Source organism: Cervus elaphus, chromosome 33, assembly GCF_910594005.1.
Source record: "Cervus elaphus chromosome 33, mCerEla1.1, whole genome shotgun sequence".
Lineage (NCBI taxonomy): Eukaryota > Metazoa > Chordata > Mammalia > Artiodactyla > Cervidae > Cervus > Cervus elaphus.
Window position 1 is genome coordinate 4,564,753 of NC_057847.1, and position 25,383 is coordinate 4,590,135.

The following is a 25,383-nucleotide window of genomic DNA, read 5'->3' on the forward strand; positions in this document are numbered from 1 at the left end:
TTCGGTTGTATAAACCACCAAGCCTGTTTTGTTATGTCAGCCCTCACAACTGACACAGTATTTAGAGCCAAAGACCAAGATAGACTCTTGAAGATAGAAAAAAAAAAAAAAAAATTCATACAAGGGATTTTCAAAAATTAACTGCTGATTTATCCATAGAAATCAGGGAGGCCAGATAACAAGTTTAAAGTGCTGAAAGAAAGAAAAAAAAAAAAGTCAAGTGAGAATTCTATACACAACAAAACTATTCAAAAATGATGTAGAAATTAAATCATTCCAGTTAAAGAAAAATGGGGAGAGTTCATCACCAGAAGAACTGTCCTACAAGAAATGATTCAGAGAATCCTTCACACTGAAGTGAATGAACACTAGATAGTAACTTGGATCTACCTGAAGAAATAAGACATTACTTTTCTCCTGCAATTATTATAATTCAAAAAACTGTGGTATAAAGCAATAATGAGCTTAGAGAGAAAAAGAGGGGGGTATTTTAAGATAAAAAGGTCAATAAATCAGGTAAACATAAAAAATTACAATCATATATGAATATGAATACATGAAACACAAGCTGATAGAAAGATGTGAAGGAAGAAATTGATAATTCAACAACAAATTTGAAGACTTAAATATCCCACAATGAATAATGGATGTAACAACTGAACAGAAAATAGAAAATAAAGTAGAATATTTGAACAAAAGTATAAAACAACTAGACCTAACACAATTCCTACAGAACTTTCACCTCAAAACAGTGGAATACATATTCTTCTTAAGCTTGCATGGGACATTCTCTAGGATAGACCATATGCTAGGTTGTAAAATAAACCTGAGTAAATTTTAAAATAATTGTACTCATATAAGACTGTTCTTTGATTACACTGTAATTAAATTACATATAAATAACAGAAAGCAATTTGAAAAATTTACAAAAATATAGGGAAATGTGAAAATTAAACACCATACTTCTAAAATAACTAATGGATTAAAGCAAGAAAATTACAAAATATTTTTAGATGAATAAAACCAAGTAAATCACATACACAAATTTAGGGGATGCAGCTAAAGCAGCACTTAGAAGGAATACTATGAACAATTTTGTGACAATAGTTTAGATTATCTTCATGAAGTGGACACTTTCCTTGAAAGACACCAACTCCCAACTCTGAATCAAAAATAAACAGAAAACCTGAATGTCTATAACAAGCAAAGAGATTGAAATAGTGACCAAAAATCCCTTTCAAAGGAAATCCCATAGCCACAGTTTCACGGATGAATTCTACTAAAGTTTCAAAGCAGAAATAATACTAATTAACCACAGATGTTTTCCAAAAATAAAAGAATATTTTTAAAATTATTCTATGAAGCTAATATTGCCCAAATATCAAAACTGAATAAAGACCTCTGAAGAAAAGAAATCGCAGACTAGAGTTTCTAATGAAGATAAATGCAGAAATCTTTAACAAAATACTAGTAAATTGAAAATAACAATACATAAAAGAGATTATACATCGTAAGTAAGTAAAATTTATTCCCAAAATGCAAGGTTTATTTAACATAGCAAGATCAATCAAATATACTGTATTCACAGAACAAAGGACAGAAAACATAAAAAGCATCTCAATAGAAACAGAAAATGTATTTGACAAATACCATTATTTCATTATTAAAACAAAATCAAAACCGAAACTCAGCAAATTATAAGGAAGCCTAGTAAAAGAAATCTATAAAAACTCATTAACTAACATCGTTTTGATGGTGAGAAATGCTTTCCCCTTCAGATTAGGAAAAAGACAAGGATGGCTCTTCTGTTTGTTTTTGAATATTTTATTGGAAATTCTAGCCATGCTAATTAGGGAAGAAAATTAACATATGACATTCACATTGGAAAGCAAGGAGTAAAACTGTATTCACAGAACACATGATTTCATATACACATGAAACCATAAGTGAAAGCAAAAGTCACTCAGTCGTGTCCAACTCTATGTGACCCAATGGACTATATAGTCCATGGAATTCTCCAGGCCAGAATCTTGGAGTGGGTAGCCATTACCTTCTCCAGGGAATCTTCCCAACCCAGGGATCGAACCCAGATCTCCTGCATTGCAAACAGATTCTTTACCAGCTGAGCCACCAGGGAAACCTAAAAATACTGGAATAGGTAGCCTATCCCTTCTGCAGCAGATCTTCCTGACCCAGGAATTGAACTAAGGCCTCATGCACTGGAGGTAGACTCTTTACCAGCTGAGATACCAGGAAAGGCCATATAAAACCATAAGGAGTGCACAAAATACTAGAACTAATAAGGAAATCCAGCAAGGTTGCAGGATGCAGGATCAATATGCAGAAACCAGTTGTATTCTACACACTAAAAGTAAACAACCTGAAAATTAAGTTAAGAAAACTATTTCACTTATATTTTTATCACAGAGAATAAGTAATTAGGGATAGATTTAACAAAAATTGCAAGAGTTTTACACTCAGAAGTACAAAGCATCATTTAAGCAATTAAAAATCTGAATAAACGGAAAGAATTTCAATGTTCATAGATAAGAAGTTTGATATTGTTAACTTGTAAATACTTCCCAAACTGATATGCAGCTTCAGTTCAATTCAAAAGTTTTTGTTGTTTATGGAAGCTAACAAATTAATCCTAAAATTCATGTAGAAATACAAAGATTCCAGAATTACATGATCTTGGAAAGATAAACTTGGAGGACTCATATTTTCTGACTTTAGAACCAACAGTAAATCTATAGTTATTGCAACACTGTGTTACTGGCATAAGGCTGGAAACAAATATCTGTGGAGTATAAATGAGAATTTGTAAATAAATATTTAAATGTATGGTAAATTACTTTTCTGCAAGAATGCCAATATATTTCTGGGGGAAAAGCAGTCTTTTCAACAAATGGTGCTGGGACAACTGCAAACCACATGCAAAGAGAGAATCTGATGCTCTACTCACATGTACAGAAAAATTAACACGAATTAATCAGAGACCTAAAGTTGAGAGCACTATAAAACTTTTAGAATAACACATAAGATTGTACCTTTATGTACTTTTATTTGGCATTTAAACTTAGATATAATACTAAAGCAAAAGTAGATTAGAAAAGTGAGACTTTATCAAAAATTAAAAGCTGTTGTGCTTCAATGAACATTATCAAGATTCTAATAAAATAACAAAAAGAATAGGAAAAAACATCAACAAATCATTTACCTGATCAGAGACTTCTATTCAGAATAAATATGGGACTCTTAAACTTTGATAATAATTTACTGCTAAAGATTAGTAGCAAACCAAGACACCTACCACTGGAGAAGAGAATGGCAAACCACTTCAGCATTATTACCTTGAGAACCCCATGAACAGTATGAAAAGGTTAAAACATACGACACTAAAAGATAAACTCCCCAGGTCAGTAGGTGCTCAGTATGCTATTGGAGAAGAGCAGAGAAATAGCTACAGAAGGAATGAAGAGCCTGAACCAAACCAGAGATGATGCCCACTTGTGGATGTGTCTGGTGGTGAAAGTCCAATGCTATAAAGAACAATACTGCATAGGAACCTGGAATGTTAGGTTCATGAATCAAAGTAAATTGGAAGTGGTCAAACAGGAGATAGCAAGAGTGAACATTGACAATTTAGGGATCAATGAACTAAAACAGAGCAGAATGGGTGAATTCAACTCAGATGACCATTATATCTACTACTGTGGGCAGGAATCTCTTAGAAGAAGTGGAGTAGCACTCTTACTCAAAAAAAGATCTCAAAATGCAGTATATTGGTACAATCTCAAACATGAAAGAATGATCTGTTAGTTTCCAAGGCAAACCATTCAATAGCACAATAATCCAAGTCTATGCCCCAACCATTAAAGCCAAAGAAGCTGAAGTTGAATGGTTCTGTGAAGATCTATAAGATCTTCTAGCTGCTGCTGCTGCTGCTAAGTCACTTCAGTTGTATCTGACTCTGTGCGACCCTATAGATGGCAGCCACCAGGCTCTGCCGTCCCTGGGATTCTCCAGGTAAGAACACTGGAGTGGGTTGCCATTTCCTTCTCCAATGCATGAAAGTGAAAAGTGAAAGTTAAGTCGCTCAGTCGTGTCCGACTCTTCGCGACCCCATGGACTGCAGCCTACCAGGCTCCTCCGTCTATGGGATTTTCCAGGCAAGAGTACTGGAGTGGGTTGCCATTGCTGTCTCTGACAAGATCTTCTGGAACTAACAGCAAAAAAAAAAAAGTCCTTTTCATCATAGTGGACAGGAATGCAAAAGTAGGAAGTCAAGAGATACCTGGAGTAACAGGTAACTTTGGCCTTGGAGTACAAAAAGAAACAGGGCAAAGGATAATAGAGTTTTGCTAAGAGAATGCCCTGGTCATAGCAAACACACTCTTCCAACAACACAAGAGAAGACTCTATACATGGACATCACAAGATGGCCAACACAGAAATCAGATTGATTATATTCTTTGCAGCCGAAGATGGAAACTCTAGTCAGCCAAAACAAGACCAGGCAGGAGCTGACTGTGGTTGAATCATGAATTCATTATTGCAAAATTCAGACTTAAATTCAAGAAAGTAGGGGAAACCACTAGACCATTCAGTCAGTTCAGTCACTCAGTCATGTACAACTCTTTGTGATCCCATGGACTGCAGCATACCAGGCTTCCCTGTCCATCACCAACTCATGGAGCTTACTCAAACTCATGTCCATCGAGTTGGTGATGCCATCCAACCATCTCATCTTCTGTCTTCCCCTTCTCCTCCTGCCTTCAATCTTTCCCAGCGTCAGAATCTTTTCCAATGAGTCAGTTCTTTGTATCAGGTGGCCAAAGTATTGGAGCTTCAGCTTCAACATCAGTCCTTCCAATGAACATTCAGGACTGATTTCCTTTAGGATTGACTGGTTTGATCTCCTTGCAGTCCAAAGGACCATTTAGGTATGACCTAAATTAAATAACTTACAATTATACAGTGGAAGTGACAAATAGACTCAGGGGATTAGAACTGATAGACTGCCTGAAGAACTATGGATGAAGGTTCGTAACATTGTACAGCAGGTGCTGATCAAAACCATCCACAAGATAAATAAATGCAAAAGGCTGTTTGAGGAGGCCTTACAAACAGCTGAGAAAAGAAGAGAATTGAAAGGCAAAGGAGAAAAGGAAAGATACACCTATCTGAATGCAGAGTTCTAAAGAATAGCAAGGAGAGATAAGAAAGCCTTCCTAAGTGAACAGTGCAAAGAAATAGAGGAAAACAACAGAATGGGAAGACTAAATATCTCATCAAGAAGATTACAGATACCAAGGGAACATATCATGCAAGGATGGACACAATAAAGGACAAAACATCATGTTCCTAACTGAAACAGAACATATTAAGAAGAGATGGCAAGAATACACAGAAGAAGTACACAAAAAAGATCTTTATGACCCAGATAACCATAACCATGATGCTGTGATCACTCAGCTAGACCCAGACATCTTGGAGTGCAAAGTCAAGTGGGCCTTAGGAAGCATCACTATAACCAAAACTAGTGGAGGTAATGGAATTCCAGTTGAGCTATTTCAAATCCTAAAAGATGATGCTTTTAAAGTGCTGCACTCAATATGCCAGCAAATTTGGAGGATGCAACATGGCCACAGGACTGGAAAATATCCATTTCATTCTAATCCCAAACAAGGTCAATGGCAAAGATTGTTCAAAGTACTGCACAATTGCATACATTTCACACGCTAGCAAAGTATTGCTCAAAATTCTCCAAGCTAGGTTTCAAGAGTATGTGGACTGAGAGCTTCCAGATGTACAAACTGGGTTTTAAAATGCAGAGGAACCAAAGATTAAATTACCAACAACCACTGGATCATAAAAAAAGCAACCAACGGGTTCCAGAAAAACATCTATGTCTGCTTCAGTGACTACATTAAAACCTTTGAATGTGTGTATCACAACAAACTGTGGAAAATTCTTAAAGAGATAGGAATACCAGACTACCTTACCTGCTTCCTGAGAAGCCTGTATGGAGGTCAAGAAGCATCAGTTAGAACCGGACATGGAACAATGGACTGGTTCCAAATTGGGAAAGGAGTGCATCAAGGTTGTATACTGTCATCCGCTTATTTAACTTATATGCAGAGAACATCATGAAAAATGCTGGGCTGGATGAAACAAAAGCTGGAATCAAAATTGCTGGGAGAAATATCAATAACATCAGACATGCAGATGCACCATCTTTATGGCAGAAAGCAAAGAGGAACTAAAGAGACTCTTGATGAAAGTGAAAGAAGAGAGTGAAAAACCTGGCTTAAAACTCTACATTCAAGAAACTAAGATCGGGATGGGGAATACGTGTAACTCTATGGCTGATTCATATCAATGTATGACAAAACCCATTGAAATGTTGTGAAGTAATTAGCCTCCAACTAATAAAAAATTAAAAAAAAATAAAAAGAAACTACGATCAAGGTGCCTGGTCCCATCACTTCATGGCAAATAGATGAGGAAAAAATGGAAACAGTGACAGAGTTTATTTTCTTGGGCTCCAAACCATTGCAGATGGTGACTATAGCCACGAAATTAAAAGACAGTTGCTCCTTGAAAGAAAAGCTATGACACATCTAAACAGCATGTTAAAAAGTGGAGACATTACTTTGCCAAATGATCCATATAGTCAAAGCTATGGTTTTTCCAGTAGTCACGTATGGATGTGAGGTTTCAGACCATAAAGAAGACTGAGAACAGAAGAATTGATGCTTTTGAACTGTGGTGTTGGAGAAGATCCTCGAGAGTCCCTTGAACTGTAAGGAGATCAAACAAATCAATCCTATAGGAAATCAATCCTGAATATTCATTGGAGGGACTCATGTTGAGGCCGAAGCTCCAATACTTTGGCCACCTAATACAAAGAGCTGACTCATTGGGAAAGACCCTGATGCTGGAAAAGATTGAAGGCATGAGGAAATGGGGACAACAGAGGATAAGATGGCTGCATAGTATTACCAACTCAATGAACATGAGTTTGAGCAAGCTCCAAGGACATGGTGAAGGACAGGGAAGCTTGGTGTGCTGCTATCCATAGGGTCACAAACAGTCAGACATGACTGAATGACTGGACAACAACAAAGATATCTACCCTGAAAAGGAGAAAAACAGGCCTTAGAGTGCATGTACGGGTTTTCTAGAAAGCCACAGTCTTCTGGTGAGCCTGGCCATGGCAAGATCAAGGTCAAAGGAACGAATCAGAGGTGAGATTTATATTCCCTAGAATTAACTTATCATAGCCAACTCTAGGCCATTCCCATCAGTTATTTATAAAATCAGCACTTTTTACTTACTTTTTCTTTAAGCATAATTTTTAAAAATATCATTAAAATGGGGAGATTTGACTACATATTTCTTCCAAATAGGAATACAAATGACCAGTAAGCAAATGAAAAGATGATAAACATCATTAGCTATTAGATAAATACAAAGAAAACCATATTAAACTTCCATTCACATGTGGTAAGGTGGCTACAATAAAAAAGGTATACAATGACAAATTTTGGTGAGGATGTGCAAAAATTAGGGCCCTTATTCATTGTTTTTGGGAATATAAAATAGTACATCTATTTTGGAAAATAGTGGTAGTTCTTAAAAGTATTAAAGATTGAGTTATCATATGACTGAACAATTCAACTAAAAACCTACAATCACACAGAATCTTTTACACAATTGTTTCTAGTGAGAATATTTGGTAAAGCCCCAAATAGAAATAACCAAAATGCCTATCAACCAATTAATGGATAAATAAAATGAGACAGATCCATGATAAAAGTTCTGATCAAACCAATTTCATTTGGAAAGTGTTTTCCTACATCACCAAGCAATGCTCTGATATCAGATGGATGTCCTACCATTCAGCTCAATTCTTACACCACCTACATGGAGGTAGCATCAGACCCCACAAGTTAAGGGCTCAGTCCCACAAGACTGTCCTGTGTTTCTAATGTGTGTGAAGTCGCTCAGTTGTGCCCAACTCTTTGTGACCCATGGACTGTAGCCTACTAGGCTCCTCTGTCCATGGGGTTCTTCAGGTAAGAATACTGGAGTGGGTTGCCATTTCCCTCTCCAGGGGATCTTCCTGACCCACGGATCGAACCTGGGTCTGTTGCATTGAAGGCAGACTTTACCCTCTGAGCCACCAGGGAAGCCCTAATAGAATGCTTCTTATATCAACCACACAAAAAAAAGAAAAAAGGTGTCACCTGTGTGACTGACTGAGCAGTTTTAGACTGGAGGTTTCAGCCACTCTCTCCTTGGTTTTATTAATTTGCTGGAGTGATTCACAGAACTCAGAGAAACATTTTACCCAATAGATTACTGATTTATTACGAAAGAATATAACTCAGGAACCGCCAGATTGAAGAGACGCAGAAAGCAAGGTTCAAGGAAATGGCTTGGAGCTCCCACTGTTTCTTAGAGCACACTATTCTCCTCAAATCTCCATGCATTCAGCAACTCAGAAGGTCTCTGAGTTCAATCAGTTTACGATTTTTTTGGAGGCTTTATTAGACAGGCACACTTGGTTAAACCATTGGCCACTGATGCTTAAACTCTGTTCCTGTTCTTAGTTGCTCTAAGAATAAAGAGCCACCCTATTAATGTAACAAAAAACACATTTGGGTTTTAGTAGCTCTGTGCTGTAAAGGGGATGAAGGTCAAATATATGTTTCCTATTTTAAATCACAATATCACATATACAAAGAAATTGTCAAGGGAAAGAAATGAAGCACTGATATATTCTATGACATGGATGAACCTTGTAAACAAACGTTAGTGAAAGAAGCCAGTCATAAAAGACCACATATTATTTGATTCCATTTTTATGCATTGTCTGTAATAGACAATTGTAGGAAAAAATAAAGTAGATTAATGGTTTTCCTGGACTGGAGAGAAAGATTTAGGGAGTATTTGCTAAAAGGTTCAGAGTTTTATTACCTCAAAAGGTGATGAAAATATTCTAACATTAAATAGTGGTAAAGGCACAACTCTTTGAGTACACTAAACAACCATAAATTGTATAATTTACAATGGAGAATTTTTGGTATATGAGTACAATGCCATTTTAAAAATAGATCGCCTATTTTTGGAATTTAAATTCACTTTAAAACACTGAAAGATTTAAAAAAAAAATCATGATTTGAAGTCAGGTCAAGAGGTCCAAGGGCTTCCCAGGTGACTCATAGGTAAAGACTCTGCCTACCAATGTAGGAGAAGCAGGAGACACAGATTGGATTGCGTTAAGAAGATCCACTGGAAAAGGAAATGGCAACCCACTCCAGTATTCTTGCCTGGAAAATCCCGTCACAGAGGAGTCTGGCAGTCTACAGTCCACAGGGTCGCAAAGAGTCAGACATGACTGAGCACACAAGCATGCCAGAGTCCAATGACCACCTCCTTGTATCCATCAGTAGATGACTATGCTTGTGGTCCACATCTCAGAGGCAGGCTTCCCCTTACGTCCCACTCACACCCCCAGGCTCTAAGGTCTACAAAGTCAGGGACTCTATATGCATATTTTTTGTGTTTGCCATTCTGTACTTAACACGAAGGATGGTGCCAGGCATGCAGAGATTGGCCATATATTCTAATTAAATAAATGCCTTTTCTCCCACTCACTCATCCCACCTATACACATATACAAAGTATTATATGTGTACTAATCTTTGTGTATCACATATGCAAACGAATTGTCAAGGAAAAGAAATGGAGCACTGACACATGCTATGGCATGGATGAACCTTGTAAACAAACACAAGTGAAAGAAGTCAGTCATAAAAGACCACATATTATATGATTCCATTTTTATGCATTCTCTGTAATAGACAATTCAAGGAAAAGATAAGGTAAATTAATATAGATTAATAAAGTAGATTAAAGTAGATTTTCCTGGAGTAGTAGTAGCCAGTCCTTCTCCAGTGGATCTTCTCAACGCAATCCAACCTGTGTCTCCTGCTTTTCCTACATTGGTAGGCAGATTCTTTGCCCATGAGTCACCTGGGAAGCCCTTGGACCTCTTGACCTGACTTCAAATCATGTTGTTGTAGTTGTTTTTTTTTAATCTTTCAGTGTTTTGAATTGAATTTAAATTCCAAAAATAGACAACCTATTTTTTAAAATGATGTTTGTACTCACATACCAAAAATTCTCCATTTTAAATTATACAATTTGTGGTTGCTTAGTATACCCAGAGTTGTGCAACCTTTACCACTATTTAATGTTAGAATATTTTCATTGCCTTTTGAGATAATAAAACTCAGAGCCCTTTCCTGGATTAGTAGTAATCCAAGCTATCTACCAGGCAGGAGATTAAAAAAAAAAAAAGAGAACTAGGTCACAAAGTGCAAGCCAGAGATGGTTTGGAATCCAAAGTCCTCTTGTGAGTCTCAGACAAAGTCATCAGAAATGAGTCAGAGATGAATTTACTTGGGACTTCTGGTCCCAAGATTTCAGCTACCCTAGCCACATTTAGGCCACTCCCATTATCAACACTTATTATTTAATTTTACTTTAAATATACATTTAAATGATATTGCTCTTCTCAGTGAAAAGAAGGGAACTTACTTTTCCCTTCCCCTCAGGCATTAGTTGGTACCATCAAATGGTACTTATCCATTCTCCCTAGGCAGAAGAAATTTAACATCAGTAGAAAAACCTTTTAAAATCTGTTTTATTTTTCCATCAATCAAGTGTCCATTTTATGCTACACTGCAATGTTTTAAATCTCTTTCATTCTTGGACCATATCAAACTGGGATAAATCATAAAACTGACTCATTCAAGATACCAACAGATATATTAATCCTGTCTTATCAGTTCAGAATGCAAATAAAAAAGAGTAGATTTTTTCCTGCAATAAAGTGGTATTTTCGACAGAGGGCTGTGGTTCAGTTCAGTTCATTTCAGTTGCTCAATCATGTCCAATTCTCTGTGACCCAATGGTCTGTAGAATGTCAGGCTTCCCTGTCCTTCACCATCTCTTGGAGCATGCACAAACTTGTGTCCATTGAGTCAGTGATGCCATCAAATCATCTCATCCTCTGTGGTCCTCTTCTCCTCCTGCCTTCAATCTTTCCCAGCATCAGGGTCTTTTCCAATGAGTCAGTTCTTCGTATCAGGTGACCAAAGTATTGGAGCATCAGTTTCAGAATCAGTCCTTCCAATGAATATTCAGGACTGATTCCTTTAGGATTGACTGGTTTGATCTCCTTGTAGTCCAAAGGACTCTCAAGAGTCTTCTTGAACACCACAGTTCAAAAGCATCAATTTTTTGGCACTCAGCTTTTCTTATAGTCCAACTCTCACATCCATACATTACTACTGGAAAAGCCATAGCTTTGACTATATGGACAATTCTTTACAAAACAGTGTCTCTTGAGTTTCAGTATGCTGTCTAGGCTGATCACTGCTTTTCTTCCAAGGAGCAAGTGCCGGGACCAGCCGGCAAAGAGAACAAGTCATGATCGCAACAGCACGGAAGCCTGAGAAAAAAGCTGATAGTAAAGAATGGGGTCGAGAGGACTGAAATGCTCTTTAGGCATGTCAGTGATTTTATTGAGTAAAACAGCTACCTTTATACTAGTACAAGCAGAAAACATAGTTCATAAGAATGCCATCTGGTTTTTGTCACATCAATACAATTCTTTGTCTTAAGTGATTGCAGAAGCTTACATCTTGTTTTTGGTATTCCAAGATAAACTACTAAGTGAAGGTCACTACTATGTTTTTCTCAAGGAAGAACAAAGGAGACCCAGCAAATGTTTTACTACTTTATCATGGGGTGGCGGGACAGGGAATGGCCTCTTTCAAGGCTTTCCTAGGGCCTTTTTGGGCCTTGAGCAGGCCGGCTCCCCGCAAGCAAGTATCTTTTAATTTTGTGACTGCAGTTAACATTTGCAGTGATTTTGGAGCCAAAGAAAATAAAGTCTGTTACTGTTTCCATTGTTTCCCCATCTATGCCATGAAGTGATGGAATTGAATGCCATGATCTTTATTTTTGAATGTTGAGGTTTAAGCCAGCTTTTTCACTCTCCTCTTTCACTTTCACCAAGAGGCTCTTTATTTCCTCTTAGCTTTCTGCCTTAAGGGTGGTGCCACCTGCATCTCTGAGGTTATTGATATTTCTCCCAGCAGTCTTGGTTCCAGCTTGTGCTTCATCCAGCCTGGAATTTTTCATGATGCTTTCTGCATAGAAGTTAAATAAGCAGGGTGTATATAGTCTTGACATACTCCTTTCCCAATTTGGAACCAGTCCATTGTTTCATGTCCAGTTCTAACTGTTGCTTCTTGACCTGCATACAGGTTTCTCAGGAGGCAGGTTAAGTGGTTTGGCATTCCTGTCTCTTTTAGAATTTTACACAGTTTGTTGTGATCCACACAGTCAAAGGTTTTGTTTTCAACAGAATGCTGTGGTTACTTACTAAATTAAAGAAAATGCACGAAGCATGAAAATGCAGTGTTGGTCATAGAACAGAAGTAAGGCCAAGCAAAGTGAGAGGCCAGAGAGGTTGTTCTAGGTCTAGAGCATATAGGCATCTTGGAATAGGGATCATTCACTCTGTGCCTCTTTGAACCTCCAGTGTCCCGAGTCCACCCTGAGAGGTGCTTACCTGGCTGTGCTTGGTGAGCTCCCACACTGCCACTTTGGTTATTACATATGGTGCCAGCTTTCTTCCTTCACCCTATTCTCATCCAGTCCCCATTTCTGAGTTCCTGTTTTCCCAAGGCACCTCTGGATGACAGTCAACTACTGGGTTGATATGACACCTCTTCCTTCAGGAAAGCCATCATCTTCTAGAAGAGAACTCCATCACCTCTGATCAGTAGTTGACAGTGGATTGCAATACTTAATGTCAACAGGGCTTATGCCACACCTGGAAAGTGGAATGTGATTAATCACCACTGTCTGTAATGAGTGCTGGGATGGAGAGAATGCTACATATTTGTCATCTGTGATGCATTCCAGTGCTCTCGTTTAAAGCTAAACTCACTTCACACAGGCAATGGCCGCTCACATACTCCACATCAGTCACAGTGGTACTTGTGACTGTTCAGACTGCATTGTTTTTCAGGAGTCCACACTGTTCCTCAAAGATAGCAAACACACTCAAACCCCAAGATTTTGCCCCTGCTCATCCTCCTGCCTGCCTTTCCTTGTTCAAATATTAGTTTCCAGTGAGACCTTCCCTGAAAACTTTTGTAAAACAGTATCACCTCTCCTCTCCCATGCTTATTTCCTCCCCATGGAACTTACCATCAACTGACCCACCATATCACTCACTGATGTTACTGGTCTGTCTTCCTACCCAGTGCACTGGCATTGGGAATGGGGCGGTTTGCCTGATTTCTTCTGCGCTGTTTTCTGATTACTTCTGCTAGAGTATTGTCTAGCACAGAGCGGTCCCACACTATTTACCTGTTGAATAAAATAGTGAATTGACTATTAAGCTAGCTTTCTTCCTTTCCCCTCATGGAGTCCCCACATTGTACATTTTTCTTTATTTTTGGCTTTAATTTTTGTTCTTTTTCTGTGCCTTTGCGTTTCCTTTCTTTTTGTTTTTCTGACTTCTTGAATTTTACCTATGTCTGTTACATCAGACACATTAATTGAAGTTTTAGCAAATTTGTGAGGAGTGCTGAGAGGATGTTTTGGAGCATGCCCTCTATGGGAATTTATCTGATGTTGTTCTCACAATCAGACTGAAGTTATTAGTTTTGGAAAGGAAGACCACAGAGACATATCACATTCCAAGGGTCTATCCTCAGAGCTTGATTTATCACTATTGATGTTAAACTTGATCACAGGCCTGAGGGATTATTCATTAGCTTTCTCTACTGTAAAATTATTCTTCTCCCCCACCCCTTTCTGTACTGAACTCTCTGATAGAAAGTCACTCTGTCTGCACAACCCACATTTGTGGGGACAGTGACACTCCACATAATTAAGAGAGGAGTGTTACATACATTGTTTGGGGCTTTCTTCTGCATAGGAGGTTAGGCTCTCCTCTTTTACGTTTATTCAATAATGTGGTTAAATGAGTATGGACTGGTGTTTGTTTATTTTTTACTTTGGTCTAAAATAATATACTACTTTATTTATTGAGTTACTCAGATTGTTCCAGCTTTGGCCGCTTGGAATTCTTTCAGTTGAGTCTTCTGTCCTGTTGACTTTCTCCCACTAATGTGAGCTTGTTTTTTTTTTTTTTTTTCCTTTCTTTCTGCTTACTTTCTTACTCTGATTCTACAAGCTGCTCCAATTATGCATTATGGCCAATTATGCCACAGTCCTGAAATCCATCATTTCTACAGAGAGTTCTGATTTCTTTGGTAGAAGATCTACAGTGAAGATGCAAATACTAGTTGTCCTCATAGTAATGGAGTATGATTGCCACTAGGCCCTCTCAGCTGACATAGCAAGTGAAAATGTGTGCATATACCATGCAATGCATGCATACATATATATAAATGTTTTTGTATGAGCTATTTGTACCCATATCAACTGAAATGTGAACTGATACTAACACATCCAAACAATATAGTATCACACTGATCATTCTGAAACAAGAGGGAAAGGGGCAGACCAAAAGTTTTTGAAAGAATGACACAGCTCAAGTATACAACATAAGCTGATTAGAATCAAATGGATCCAAGATGGCAGACAAGTCAACATTGACTAGAACTTGACCCTCAGTCAGCAAGCTAAATGACACATCCAGAGGCACCATGACAGTTCCAAGGCAATATCAAAAGACCAAAAAGTGGGCAGAGGCCCAACTCCTGGAAATCTCTACCCCTTCCCCAAAATATTTGGATTAATCCTCCCACTCACTAGCCTATAAAATTACCCAGCCCATAAAAGCTAACCATGGCACATTTTGAGGCTGCCAGATTTGCCATCTGCAATGGGTCACACTCTGTCTGTGGAATGTGTTTCTCTCTAAATAAATCCACTTCTTACCTATCACTTTGTCTCATTGAATTCTTTCTGTAATGAGGCATTAAGAAACTGAGCTTCATTAGGTCCTGAAACCAAGTACCATGGGTTTTGGCTGGTTTCGAGTCCTAGTTATGTGGGTTAGAGTATTAAACTAGGTTTTGGCTGTTTTCTTGTCCCAGTCTCCTGGGTTAGAGTCCCAAACTTGACTTTGAATGGGTTTGAGTCCCAACTGAGGAAAATTATTTCAATTCTAGCCTCTTGCTTGTTTCTAACCTTCCACTCCCAAAGTAAGAAATCCTCTCATAGTCTGTCAATCATTTATGTCAGCTCTAGTACACATGATAAAATGGCTCTTCTCCCAATTTCAGAGGTGGAGTTTCTCCATCACCATCAAGATGTTCTGGGCTTCAGTTGGGTATCCTGCAATCAATTCAATTCTGACACTATCTACCTATGGAGAACATCAGTTCCCATGTGTTAAGGGCTCAGTCCTACAAGATTTTCCTTCTAAAGTGTTAGAGCTGTTACTGAGTCCAAGTTTGTTCTGCTCAATGCCTGATAGGCCAATAAATCCAGGAGACGAAGTATTGAGGCAATGGATACAACTTTATTTGGAGAGCCAGCTGACAGAGAAGCTGGCAGACTAACATCTTAAAATAACCACCTTGTCAGAGTCTGGAAGCCAAGTTCTTTTATAGGGCCAGAGAGAGGGACAATGAGGAACTAAAGTCAGAAGGCAAAATAGAGAGGGAGAGGCGGTGGGGAAGTAAAGTGAAAGGGAGAGAGAGGCAGTAGGGAAATAAAGTGAGAAGGTTTTCAGTCTTATAAAACATCTCTGTGAAGGGTAAACCTTTGGAAGAGGTGTGTTAATCTCTTCTTTCTTACAGTCATTCACAGGTCTGTGCTTAGTTGCTCAGTCATGTCTGACTTTGCAACCCCATGGATTGTAGCCTGCCAAACTCCTCTGTCCCTGGGAATTTTCCAGGCAAGAACCAGAGTGGGTTACCATGCCCTCCTCCAGGGGATCTTCCCAACCCAGGGATCAAACTCAGGTCTCCCACATTGCAAGCGGATTCTTTACCAGCTGAGCTACCAGGGAAGCCCCATTTACAGGTAGGCAGGGCCAGATTATCTATGAGCTGAAAAAAGGAACTTTAGTTTACAGTCAGGTAGAGGGGCATGGTGCAGAGTGTATAATTATAATACAAAAGCAATGAAAAGCAAGTCAAAAAACCAGTTTCCAACATGGAGCCAGAATTGGCTTCTTTGCAAAAGAGCTGCTCACAGAACACAGAGAAACATTTTACTTATAGATCAATAGCTTGTTAATAAAAGAACATAATTCAGGAATAGCCAGATGAAAGATGCTGTCTTCTAAGAGAATACACTTTTCTCCTGTGAGGACATCAAAATTGCAACTAGCTGCTGAACAATCATTGACAGGAGAATGTTGGAACCCACTAAAAAAAGATACCTTACATTCAAGGGCCAAGGAAAAGCCACAAGACCATAGGAGAGAGTGGCAGTCATGTTAAAATAAAATTCCATACCCACCAGAGACTCTTGGAGGACACAAACAAAATCTTGAGCACACCAGGAACCAGGGGAAGGGAGCAGTGACTCCTACAAGAGGCTGAGCCAGATCTGCCTATGAGTGTTTGAGGGTCTCCTGCAGAGGCATGAGTCAGCACGGGCCTGCCATGGGGACAGGAACACTGGTAGCAACAGTCCTGGGAGGTGCAGCATATTGGCATAAGTCCTGTTGGAGGAGGTCACCATTATCCCTACTATAAAGCTGCCAAGTGGGAGATCTGCAAACTAGAGAACAGTTATACTGAAGAAGCTCAACACTGTTGTGAGGTTCTAGGCCCCACATCAGACTTATCAACTTGGGAATCCAGCAAAAAGACTGGGAATCCCCAGGTAATTTGACTTTGAAGGTCAGCAGGATTTGATTACAGAACTTCTACAAGACCAGGGGAAACAGAAACACTGGGAAGGCACAAACAAAATTTTGGGCACACCAGGACACAGGGGAAAGGAGGGTGACCCACAAGAGACTGAGCCAGACTTGCCTGTGAGTGTTTTATGGTCTTCTGTGGAGGCATGGGTCAACAGTGGTCTGCTGCAGGGTCAGGAGCATTGGCAGCAGCAGTAATGAGAGGTCCATGATGGCATAATTCCTTTTGGAGGTCACATTTTACCCTACTATAGAACCTGCATACTCCAGGACTGGGCAGCCACAGGCCAGTCAACTATAACAAGGAGTCAGTACAGTTGCACCCATCAACAGAAACCCGGATTAAAGATTTACCAGAGCAGGATGCAGTCTATCCCACAGCCAGCCCCTTCCATCAAGACACTGGCACAAGCCTCTTATAAGAGCAAAGAAATATAATTCCATTCTCTTCAGAACAAAAACTACCACCACAGAAAACTAACCAAAATAATCACAAGGATCACAGTTCAGTTCAGTTCTGTTCAGTCGCTCAGTCGTGTCCGACTCTTTGCGACCCCATGAATCGCAACACACCAGGCCTCCCTGTCCATCACAAACTCCCAGAGTTTACTCAAACTCATGCCCATTGAGTCGGTGATGCCATCCAGCCATCTCATTCTCTGTTGTCCCCTTCTCCTCCTGCCCTCAATCCCTCCCAGCATCAGGGTCTTTTCCAATGAGTGAACTCATCGCATGAGGTGGTGAAAGTATTGGAGTTTCAGCTTCAGCATGAGTCCTTCCAATGAACACCCAGGACTGATCTCCTTTAGGATGGACTGGTTGGATCTCCTTGCAGTCCAAGGGACTCTCAACAGTCTTCTCCAACACCACAGTTCAAAAGCATCAATTTTTTCAGCGCTCAGCTTTCTTCACAGTCCAACTCTCACATCCATACATGACCACTGGAAAAACCATAGCCTTGACCAGATGGACCTTTGTTGGCAAAGTAATGTCTCTGCTTTTTAAAATGCCATCTAGGTTGGTCATAACTTTCCTTCCAAGGAGTAAGTGTCTTTTAATTTCATGGCTGCAGTCACCATTCACAGTAGAAAGCATCATGATGAACAAAGTTAGTGGATGTGATGGAATTCCAGTTGAGCTATTTCAAATCCTGAAAGATGATGCTGTGAAAGTGCTGCACTCAATATGCCAGCAAATTTGGAAAACTCAGCAGTGGCCACAGGACTGGAAAAGGTCCGTTTTCATTCCAATCCCTAAGAAAGGCAATCCCAAAGAATGCTCAAACTACCGCACAATTGCACTCATCTCGCACACTAGTAAAGTAATGCTCAAAATTCTCCAAGCCAGGCTTCAGCAATATGTGAACTGAGAACTTCCAGATGTTCAAGCTGGTTTTAGAAAAGGCAGAGGAACCAGAGATCAAATTGCCAATATCCGCTGGATCATCGAAAAAGCAAGAGAGTTCCAGAATAAACATGGATCATAATCTTGTGTAATTCAATGAAACTATGAGCCATGCCATGCAGGGCCACCCAAAACAGATGAATCATGATGGAGAGTTCTGACAAAAGGTCAGAAGAAATGAAATAGAGAAGAAATGGCAAACCTATTCTTGCCTTGACAACCCCTTGAATAGTATAAAAATGCTCCAATATTCTATTGAGAAAGAGCAGAGAAATATTGCCAGAAGGATGAAGAGGCTGGACTAAAGCAGAAAAGAAACTCTACTGTGGATGTGTCTGGTGGTGAAAGTAAAATCTGATGATATAACAATACTGCATATGAACCCTGAATGTTAGGTCTGGGAATCAAGGTAAATATGATGTGGCAAGAATGAACATTTGCATTTTGGGAATCAGTGAACTAAAATGAATGGGAATGGGTGAATTTAATTCAGATGATCTTGTATCTACTACTGTGGGCAACAACCCCTTAGAAGAAATGGAGTAAACCTCATAGTCAACAAAGAGTCCAAAATGAAGTCCTTGCATACAATCCAAAAATGACAGAATGATCTCTGTTCATGTCCAAGCCAAACCATTCAAGACCACAGTAATCCTAGTCTATCAATCAAAGCAGCTAAAGTCAAATGGTTCTATGAAGACTTACAGGACTTTCTAGAACTAACATCAAAAGGATGTCCTTTTCATCACAGGGGATTGGAATGCAAAAGTAGGAAGTCAAGAGATACCTGGAGAAACAGGCAAGTCTAGCCTTCGAGTACAAAATGAAATGGCAAAGACTAACAGAGTTTTCTCAAGAGAACAGTCTGGTCATAGCAAACAACCTATCACAACAAAACATAAGACAACTCTATACATGGACATCACCAGATGAGCAATGCTGAAATCCGATTGATTATATTCTTTGCAGCCAGAGATGGAGAAACTATTCAGTCAGCAAAAACAAGACCTGGAGCTGACTGTGGCTCGGATCATGAATGCCTTATCGTAAAATTCAGACTTAAATTGAAGAAAGTAGAGAAAGGCCTAGCCCTTTCAGTTATGACCTAAATCAAGTAGAGGTGACAAATAGGTTCAAGGGATTAGAACTGATAGACAGAGTGCCTGAAGAACTATGGATGGAGGTTCATAACATTGTATAGGGGGCAGTGACCAAAACTATCCCAAAGAGATAAGAAATGTAAGAAGGAAAATGGTTGTTGGAGGAGGCCGTACAAATAGCTGAGAAAAGTAGAGAAATGACAAGCAAAGGAGAAAGGGAATGATATAACCAACTGAACACTGATTTCCAGAGAATAACAAAACAAAGCAAAGGAATAGAGGAAACCAATAGAATGGGAAAGACTAGGGATGTCTTCAAGAAAATTGGAGATATCTAGGGAATAATTCATGCAAAGATGGGCACAATAAAGGTAAGAAGCAACAAAGACCTAACAGAAGCAGAAAATATTAAGAAGGGGTGGCAAGAACACAGAGAACTATATATATAAAAAAAAAATCTTAATCTTTCAGTTCATTTTTGCATAAAGGTCTGTGTCAAAGTTTATTTTATTAATATTTGTAGTTTTTTTATATATAGATCCCATGCACAATTTGTTAGATTTATACTTGAGCACTTCTTTTTCTGACACTAGTGTAAAAAATAATGTTTTTTTTTTTAAATTTCAGAATCCTGTTATTACTGATATACAGGAAAGCAACTAAGTTTTGTATATTGACCTTGCATACCCCAAATTTGTTTTACTAGCTTATTATTTCCAAGAAGCTTTTGTAGATTCCCTGGGGCTTTCTATATGGCCTATAACATTATCAAGGAATAAATGAAGTTTTCTTTTGTCCTTTTCAATCTATGTTTCCTTTATTTCTCTCTCTTGGCTTATTACTCTAAATAGGATTTCTGGGACAATGTTGAATTGGGCTGGTGATGTAAGACATCCTGCCTTTACTCCCTGTCTTAGGAGAGAAAGTGTTCAGTTGCTCATCTTTGAATATGATGTTAGCTCTATGTTTTCACATATTCCTTTGTTAACTTAGAGCCTTTTTGAAACCTATGTTTTTAAAAGTGCGTTTTTTTTTTTTTTTAATGAATTCACACAGAATACTTTATAGACTTCTTCAGTGAAACTCTCTGGGGCTTGAAAGATTCTAATTATTAATCCCATTTCTTTAATAGTATTTATATATATATTATACTTAATAGATATTCAAGTTATTCATAGTTATTCAGTAGTTATTCATTTCTCCTGGAATAGGTTTTAGTTGTGTGACTTTTTATAGGAATTAGTCTATCATCTAAGTTTTCAAATGTGTGACCATAAAACTGTTCATGTTGTTGTTTTATTAATTGTATTTATTAATCTTTAACTATAAAGAAGGATAACTTTAAAGACTGACACATCAGTTCAAGGGGAAAATCATTAATTCCAGATGTTGCAAAGTAGGTATGGGGAGAGATTTTGGTAGTTGTTATGTATAGGTAGGAGCTTCCCTGGTGGCTCAGTGGTAAAGAACCCGCCTGCCAATGCAGGAGACGTGGGTTCAATCCCTGGGTTTGGAAGATCCCCTGGAGAAGGAAATGGCAACTCACTCCAGTATTCTGCCTGGGAATTCCATGGTCAGAGGAGACTGGTAGGCTACAGTCCATGGATCTCAAAGAGTCAGATGTGACTTAAGGACTAAACAACAATGGATAGGTTGCTTTCTTCTTGCTCTGTCTTGAGATACAGTTCATACTGAGTCCAATAACTAAATGGGAATATCACCCACTTCCCGATACCTACCAGACCACAGCTAAAAATCTTTATAGAAGACAAAAACAATTCCTGATCAGTTCCAAAACAAAGTGGAAAATATTCTTACTTTTTCTGACAAGTAGTCTTGTTTGCATCTCTCTAAATCCAACAAAAGTGAAAGTGAAAGTCGCTCAGTTTCGTCCGACTCTTTGCGACCCCATGGACTGTAGTCCATGGAATTCTCCAGGCCAGAATACTGGAGTGGGTAGCCTTTCCATTCTCCAGAGGATCTTCCAAACCCAGGGATTGAACCCAGGTCTCCCGCATTGCTGGAGGATTCTTTACCAGCTGAACCACAAGGGAAGCCCTAATACCACGGAAATTATACAACAAGCAGAGAGATGATGCTAAAGAATGAAGAAGGTAAAAACATTAGGGACAAATGACTTGCAGAACTAATAACTGAGTTAAATTAGGTCATAAGATATAAAATAATCATACAACATTTGAGTTTGTTTCTGCTTAGTAAATAAGTTTTTTAAACTTTTTTTTTTTTTTAAGATTCAACATACAAGTGATATCATACACTATTCCTCATTCTCTGTCTGACTCCATTCACTCAGTATAACAATCACTAGGTCTTTCGATGTTGCTACAAATGACATTATTTTTTATTTTTTAAAGGATGGGTAATATTCTATTGCAGGTATGCACCAATTCTTCTTTATTCATTCCTCTGTTGACAGACATGTAGGTTGCTTCCATGTCTTGGCTATTGTAAAGAGCACTGCAATGAACATTGGGGTGCATATATTCTCTTAGATAATGTTTTTCTCTGGATATATATGAACTTATGGTTTCTAGGAGGAAGTGTAGGGGAGGAGGGATTGTCAGTGTGTTTGAGATGACATGTATCCACTACTATTTTTCATGTGGATAACCAACAAAGATCTACTGTATAGCACAGGGAAATCTCAATATTATGTAACAAACTAAATGGGGAAAGAATTTGGAAAAGAACAGATATATGTATATGCATAACTGAATCAATTTGCTGTATACCTGAAGCTAAAATGACATTATTAATCAATTATACTCCAATACAAAATTAAAGAAAAAATTAAAAAAAATAAACATAAAAATCAATTGTATTTCTATACACTGATGAACAAGTGGGATGAACAAGTGGAAACCTATATAGAAATTCAATACTTGCTTAAAAAATGAGCTAGAAGTATAAATATGATGAAACATGCACAGATAAAAAATTACAAATGTTAATGAAAAAAATCAAGGAAGACTTAAATGTTTCATGAAATTCAGTGTTTCAGGAGTGGATGGCTTAACATTGTAAAGAAGTCAATGCTTCCTAATTGAAATGTAGGTTTAATAAAATTAATATTGAAATTTCAGCAAGGTGTTTCTTGTAGACAAACATGTTCTAAAAGTTATAAGAAAGGGAACTACTTTAGAATAGTTAGAACAAGTTTCAAAAGTATAAACATGGAGAAATTACTCTTTCTCACATTAAGACTTGCTATCTAATTGCAGTGATCAAGTGTTGTGGTATTAGCAGAGGGATATTCAGGGATCAATAGAAAACCCAGAAACAGATCAACACAAATATTAATTTTCAACAAAGAAGCAAAAGGAACTCAATTGAAGAGAAACAGCCTTTCAATAAATATTCAACAGTAGTTGGATATTCATAAGCATAAAAGTGAATCTTGGATTCACATTTTACATTAAAATTAACTCAAAATGGATTATCAATTTTAAATGTAGAATATAAAACTGTAAAACTTCTAGAATAAAACTATTAAAACTATTGAACTTGAAACCACTTGTATTATACTTAAAAAGAAAAATTGATAAATTGAGCTTTATGAAAATTAAAAACTTTTCCTCTGTGAAGTATTCTGTTGAGTATAAAAATACAAACTACAGCTTGAGAAATATTTGCCAATTATTCACGTGATAAAAGACTCATATATATAGTTCTCTCAAAACTCAGCAATAAAACCCAAGGGATTCAAAAGAAAATGAGCAAAGAAATGCAGACAATTCACTGAAGAAGTACATTATATAAATGTCATAAAAGCAAACGAAAGGATGTTTAACATCATAGTTAGTTAGATAAATAAAAAAAAATAAAACCCACAATGAGAGATATTACATACCTATCAGAATAAAATAAAATAAAATAAAAATGATTACTATGTGCTTGTGAAGATGCCCCAAGAAACGATTTCACATACATTAATGTTAAGGATGTAATATAGTACAACTGTTCTGGAAAATAGCTCAACAGTTCCTTTACAATGTAATAATGAACTTTCCATACAACCCAGCAATTGCCTCTTGGGCGTATATCCTAGAGGAATTAAAAATTATTTCCAGGCAGATATTTATAAACAAATGCTTACAGCAGGTGTATTTGTAACTAGCCCTTAATTGGAAACCACCTAAATATCCTGCATGGATAAATAAATTGGTATATCCATAGCATGGATTATCCCTATTAATAAATATTTATATACACATGATATGGGTAAACCTCATAGAAGTTACGCTGAATGAAAAAAAAAGTCTCAAGATAATTCAAACTGCAGGATGCCTTATAGAAGATAAGATGAAATAACAAAGCTGAAGATATGAAAAACAGAGAAGTGACTGTCAGGGTAGGTGAGGCTATAGAGGATATCTGCGCGGGTACTGTAGTAATTACCCACTCCAGTACTCTTGCCTGGAAAATCCCTTGGGCAGAGAAGCCTTGTAGGCTGCAGTCCATGGGATCTGGAAGAGTCGGACACGACTGAAGCGACTTAGCAGCAGCAGCAGCAACTGTAGTAACTGACGGTTAAGCGTGTAGGTAATGGTGAAGATTCCACAAAACTGCATGTGTTAAAATTACACAGAGTCACACACATATACATAAACACAAATTAGTTCAGTTCAACTGCTCAGTTGTCTCCAGCTCTTGGTGACCCCATGGACTGCAGCACTCCAGGCTTCCCTTGACTCGGTGATGCCATCCAACCATCTCATCCTCTTGTCATCCTCTTCTCCTCCTGCCTTCAATCTTTCCCAGCATCAGGGTCTTTTCCAATGTGTCAGTTCTTTGCATCTGTGGCCAAAGTATTGGAGTTTCAGCTTCAGCATCAGTGCTTCCAAAGAATATTCAGAATTGATTTCCTTTAGGATGGACTGGTTGCATCTCATTGCTATCCAAGGACTCTCAAGAGTCTTCCCCAACACCGCTTTTCAAAATCACCAACTCGTCAGCACTCAGCTTTCTTTACAGTCAACTCTTACATCCATACATAACTACTGAAAGACCATAGCTTTGACTAGACTGATTTTGTTGGTAAAGTAATCTTTGTTTTTTAAACTGCTATTTAGGGTTTTCATAACTTTTCTTCCAAGGAGCAAGCGTCTTTTAATTTCATGGCTACAGTCACCATCTGCAGCGATTTTGGAGCTCAAAAAAATAAAGTCTGTCACTATTTCCATTGTTTCCCCATCTATTTGCCACAAAGTGAAGGGGCCAAATGCCATGATCTTAGTTTTCTGAATGTTGAGCTTTAAACCAACTTTTTTGCTCTCCTCTTTCACTTTCATCAATGGCTTTATAGTTCTTCACTTTCTGCCATAAGGGTGGTGTCATCTGCATATCTCAGGTTATTGATATTTCTCCCAACAATCTTGATTCCAGCTTGTGCTTCATCCAGCCCAGCATTTCTCGTAATGTACTCTGCCTATAAGTGAAATAAGCAGGGTGACAATATACAGCCTTGACGTACTCCTTTTCCTATTTGGAACCAGTCTGTTGTTCCATGTCCAGTTCTAACTGTTGCTTCCTGACCTGAATACAGGTTTCTCAAGAAGCAGGTCAAGTGGTCTGGTATCCCCATCTCTTTCAGAATTTTCCACAGTTTATTGTGATCCACACAGTCAAAGGCTTTGGCATAGTCAATAAAGCAGAAATATATGTGGGTTTTTTGTTGTTTTTTCTTTTTTGTTTTGTTTTTGTTGTTGTTGTTTTTTCTGGAACTCTCTTGCTTTTTTGATGATCCAGTGGATGTTGGCAATTTGATCTCTGGTTCCTCTGCCTTTCCTAAATTCATCTTGAACATCTGGAAGTTCACGGATCATGAACTGTTGAAGCCTGGCTTGGAGAATTTTGAGCATTAACTTTATAAGCATGTGAGATTCAATGGTGAGTTAGTTTGAGTATTATTTG